The following is a 6000-nucleotide window of genomic DNA, read 5'->3' as shown; positions in this document are numbered from 1 at the left end:
AGTCGTGCTGTGATTCCCAAAAATGAAATATCTGAACTTTCATATTACGTACAAATAGGACGACAATGACAATTCCAAAATCTGGAAACGTAGAGTAAAAATTGGGTATGCAAAGGCATATGTAAACATCATTAGTTGTTCTAGTAAAAGTTTGTGACATCAGGGTATAAAAAGGTCAGGAAACTCTCTCGCAATATAAAACCGAAATTCAGCCAGCCAGACCTGTCAAAGACTCCGGCAGTGAAAAGAAAATATGAATTCCGACGAGAGACCTACCCTTGTTCCTGCAGCAGGCGCAGTCGGTACCGACGCAGAACTTGGAGTCTACCTCTTTGTCGCAAGTGGCCCAGTCTTTCGATTTCAGGCAGAATCCAGCATTTGATGTACAACGCGGTTTCGGGGCGCACACAGTCGTAGCTGGGAAAAAATACAGTGTCAGTTCTAAGTGTCAATCTTGTGGTATACTTAGACCGACCCTCTGTTAACATAAGACAAAGAAAAGAATATTCTGACCAATCGCCTGAATGGAAACCCAGTATCATGATTTTCTCTCATTCCTTGTCACTTTCCAAAAGCACATGCACGTAGGCATGCATCCGTATATCTATCCATCGTGACTTCACAGACACTTTATATATATATATATATATATATATATATATATATATATATATATATATATATATATATATATATATATATATATTATATATATTATATACTTATATATATTACCCTTGTTTTTGCTTAAGGTTTCCAAGACTTTATTTTCCTTTCTCTCTTTGTCCCCTTTTTCTTATTGGTGCATATCAGAATGTACTGAGACTGTCGCCAAACAGCTATGTAAAAAGTCGTATACGTTTCCCCTAATCCTATAATACAAAGTGCGCACCTCGGGCTATAACAGCCAGCTTTGGGCGTCCAGCTGCTGCAAGGCGTTAGTTCTCCCCTGTAGGTCATAGCCTGGGTTTCTTTGGCTAGCTGTTTGAGCAAATGCAGAGGAAGGGGTTTGTTAAAAGACTGTATGCTAAGATGTTGAATAGCTGAAGAATTATGGTATGACATCGTATGATAAACATTCATTTCTTCATGCCTTTTAACTTGTAACTAGTATCAGACATTGAAAATCATCACAAGGAAGACACCACGAACTATGAACCTGGAACTTTGAGTAACGTTAAAACAGTCTCATTTGTTACTTCATTATGGTAATTACGTTATAAAGATATGTCATCCAAGAATGTGATGGGTTCTTCTGTAGGTGAAGGGGCAATCTCATCACTCGGCAAACTGGACTTTCATACTTACAAAGTGACGGAAGCACCAGCTCAGACTCCATTGATTACACTCACCTGCTTCTACCTGCAGAGAGGCGAAGAGAAGCGATTAGTTAGCAAGACCCATTTTTCCTCTTTCGATTTATCGTAAATTACTGATATGTTAATTGTATTAAGAAGGTCTTCAACAATAAATTATGACATTCACTGTATAAATTGCTAAAACTGCAAATGTACCATAATGTAGTCCCGTTTTCTGAAGGTCTAAGTGTTGACGCAGGACAAGTTCTTCAATTCCTAGGATTTTATTTTTCTCTCTGCTTCAAAGAAGTATCAACTGAACTTCGGGAAAACAGAACAGAAGAACCGAAAAGAGAAGCTAAAAATATTTACCAGTATCGCTGAATTTTCTTTTTACCAACTGTCTTTAGGCAATTACTTCGAATGACGTGAAATGCAAAGGAAAATGGATTAACAATATTGTTGTCAGTTAAACTGAGGTCGTTCATTAAATGCCAGTGTTGTAAAAACATATAACTGCAAGAAATATACATTCATATAAATACCCTTGTCTGGTAAGCCACAAAGAGCAGGAAGAAGAGAGAGGACCCAAGGATTGTGTTCATTTTGGTGGCTTCGATGGCTGATGCTGTAATCTTCTGCGGAATCTGTAGACTTCTTTAATGAAGAAGAAATCTAATCCGGCACCTTTGCTCTGTGAGAGATACCAGAAACAGAAGATAAGCATATCCTCGAACGTGGTTTTTATAGTACTTTCAGTTTGTCCTTAGCATCTTGTGCGCATGCGTAGATACATGACCGCTGTAATTGGTGATTCCGATGGCAGGCGTAGTCACATGTGCTTAGATTTTAAACGTGAAGTAGTGTACTGTAGTGGTACAGTACATTTAAGTGTGTTCGTCGCAGCGTGCATTTATTGATTAAAATTGCTGTTTTGGAAAGTATCCAGATTTTGTCCTTATGAGAGAAGTTGCTGCGAGGCGTCACATTTCCTTGAGCATGTATACTTATATATATATATATATATATATATATATATATATATATATATATATATATATATATATATATATATATATATATTCATATATATATATATATATATATATATATATATATATATATATATATATATATATATATACATAAGCAAAATAAGAAGAGAACGGGAGACAGACAGACAGAGGGTAATGTATCGTATGACTTACAAAATAGAGCAGTAATCAATCCTACCCTTTCAGGCAGTTTCTTAATTAGTACACTCAATTAATTCTGCAATAATTGGCGTTTTCTGACTCGTATTTTACTGAATGAGAATTGAAGTTTTAGATTCATGTACACTTGTTTATACATCTTTTTAAAATTCACGTTCCGGTTCGTCTGACAAATGCGTATATTCTCTTCCTTCAAAAGGAAATTATGGTCATTGAACTCAGTGTCCTCTAAATACTACTATTTTTAGCCTAGGAGGAAATGCTTCAGGTATGCAGCTCCAGTAGGGGAAAGCAACAGGGTAAAATATGAAATATACTGAATATAAAACTTATTATAGGCACTATCATTATTATTATTATTAGTAGTAGTAGTAGTTGTTGTAGTAGTAGTAGTAACAGCAGCAGTAGCAACAATAGTAACAATAGTAGTAGTAGTAGTAGTAGTTTTGTTTTCGTATTCCAAATGGTGAAGATTCCTACTTTATGCATTACTATTTCTTTTTCATATTTTGATAATATCGCCGAAATGATAAAACTATCGTATCGGAAAGAGTATGGCATTTATGATTTTAGGGGTGTAAGATGAATTGGCCATTTTAGTATTCGACTTATCCTTGGCACGGATCCAGTTCTACATTTCAAACAATCCCGTGATTATATCAATTATCAATATATATGTTTTAGTTTAAATTACCGAGGAATATTTTTTTTTCCGGAAATGCTGATTTTAGGCTTGGTTTTGGTTGTTTCATGGAATTGTGTGCGCTGTTTTCTTAGTTACATCATCATTATCAGCAGTAGCTACAGCCATATGAATAGAGGACTTCGCTGGAAAGCAAGATAAAGAAGGGCAAAATCGTCCAAGAAATATCAATCTCATGTGGGAGAAGTTATGGAACCTTGTATATAAGCATGAATAATAACTTTATTATTAAATTGACTGACTGAGTGATTTGGTCTAACGGGCTAACTTTCAAATCGTCGCGAGTGTTTTTCAAAGTTCTCGGCTGAACGTATAAAAAGTAATACAGAAAAAAAGGCATTTCTTAAACACACTCATCTGCCAATGTTTATGCGTTGCCACCCTGTCGTGGACTTAGCTCTTGCTCCCGAAATGGTGGCAGCTTAAGTGGAAGTTGAATTTAGGAATCAGACGATACAAGCTTGGCTAAGAAAGGGGTAGGAGACAACAATTCAAAGCTAAAATTACTAATTTTTGCCCCTGGGACAGGTTCTTTGTCCTGGCGCAACGGCTCGCCTGTTTGCAGGTTTCTTGGGGGCTTTATCTTGATTGATTTTTTTTTCAAATGCCGCACTTGCGATGAGTTTAGCTCCCCGCTATTGTTTTGACCTTATTTCAAATAGTCTAATATGATAAATCGCTCAAAAGACCAAAACACAGACAGCATCAACTGATGAATATTTAGGAAGGTGGAAAACCTTACGATATCCTCAGCTAGCTCTGAATCTCTAGCTGGGTTACTTATCCATACGGATATTGTATGGAATGGGCTGGGTACGAATCATAAATATCCTGGAAGCTTTCACTTTGGTATCAACATCAGTAACACCCGCCTTACAGACAGCTTACTCATCCCCAGGAAGCCAATCAAAATATTGTGTACTGAGCCAGCAATGTTGTCTTTGGTTTCAGCTGCCAGTTGGGGAGCCAAACTTCTCTCATCCACAACAATGTTATGAATGGCATCCACTTTTCGTCAGCAGCTGACCTTTTTGGGCTTCCCGATTTGTAGGTTACCATTATTCCCGTGGCAGGATAGGAATTTTGACCAAGTTACCTAGGTTTGCGGTGAAAAAGAAAAGGGGGTAGGCAGCTTCATATCCATGGACCTTCTTCCGAGCAGAACGCCACTGAGAGAATAGATTCGAAATGGACGGTTCATACTAACATAAAGCTTTGGCAACTGCGATGAAGAAAAGAACTGATAACATGTAAATAATCTTCTTAATTTCTTGTGAGGAGATTTAGTCATTTGATCTCTGTCATCCCTCCAGGATGTATGTGAATTATGTGAAGTATTCTGAACACCCAAAATGTTGATAAAAGTAAAAAACAGAAATAAGACGAGGAAATATGGAGGTTGAGTATCAGCAAAAACGTGAACAGTGAACGATCAGACTTGAGGAATTGTGTTAATGATATAGTTCATTGATTCCGAAGAAGAATTATAAATTATCTGAACTTTTCTTGATAATCACAGTTCATGATTGGACCTTCTTTCTCTTTCATGAGCATCATCTTCAGAAGTTCGAGTTGAATCAGGAAATTCACTACTAAACAGTTTTTTTTAAATTAGTGCGTGAAAAACTTGTGAGTGCTTATTTTCTTTTTGACAAAAGAATTTCTTCAGTAGTGCACCTTGATCAAGTTTACTGTCAAGCATTGTGCAATGTAGTAATGAAGGCAAATTTCAGTTATTTCCACAGTTTATTGTCACATAGTCTACTGAAAATTCCACATGAAGTGGTAATGTTGATATTCTAAATTTTTTGGCATTGTCTAGTACTACGGGTATAACAGTCTCTTCTTTCGAACGGATAATCATTGAGAAGAAAATTACTAATATTCAGAAAAAAAGCCTTGTGAAAAATCTATTAAAGATGTAAATAGTCATCATAATTACACCGCACAAACTGTGAAAGATTGGTACTGCATTTAGCTAGCTATCATTTAAAATGTTTCTAGGAATAGCCTTTTCTTCATTTCTTTCTTCTTCTTCTTCTTCTTCACTTCTCTCTTTCATCAGTTTAGTGAATCGGTTCAAACACTCTAATGAACTTTTGCATTGACAAAACAACGTACATGCTAGAGATGCCTTCACGCAACTGCAATTTGCACTTCCACATGTATTCCCTTCAATAGCACAAGAACACTTAATAAGCTGCAGAATATGTTCTGGAGCACATGATACTCCTTTGGGTGTGGTAACTGGAACCAGAAAAGTAAAAGTAGGGTAAAATTCCCACCCATAGTCAGTCGGGTCCCTAAGGGGTGGATTGGCTTCATCAGCACATTTCCATCGGGCAGCCTGTCGGTGACACCGGTAAACATGGTATCTACAGTATATGCGGCTGCTGTGGAGGCAGTGTCTTTAACTGGGGAGCTCCTACAACTTCTTATTGGCAGAACATTTTTTCTGCCATACTGCATACCTAATGTCAGACATAGTGTCAGAGGGTTTTGACACTGTGCCGAGCAGCGTGATATAAATGCAGTAGTTTGTTGTATTACATCTGACAAGTTTGCATTGATATCACCAAGCCCAGTAATCTGGTATCTTTGCCTTCAGACATTTACAACAGTTGCCTTTCCTATTCGATTTAGTTGTGATGTTGTGTCGCAACCAGATAAAGCATGTGCTGCTAAAATGTTTGAAACTATGAGGTGGTGTTTTTCAACAGTAGCTTTGACGTTTATTTGACTATGTCCCCCAGAAGTAGCTTGCATCACGACTACAGTTTAGGTT

Source organism: Macrobrachium rosenbergii, chromosome 6 (genome assembly GCF_040412425.1).
Source record: "Macrobrachium rosenbergii isolate ZJJX-2024 chromosome 6, ASM4041242v1, whole genome shotgun sequence".
NCBI classification, from domain to species: domain Eukaryota; kingdom Metazoa; phylum Arthropoda; class Malacostraca; order Decapoda; family Palaemonidae; genus Macrobrachium; species Macrobrachium rosenbergii.
The sequence above is the reverse complement of the archived record's forward strand: the minus strand, read 5'-3'. Positions refer to the sequence as shown.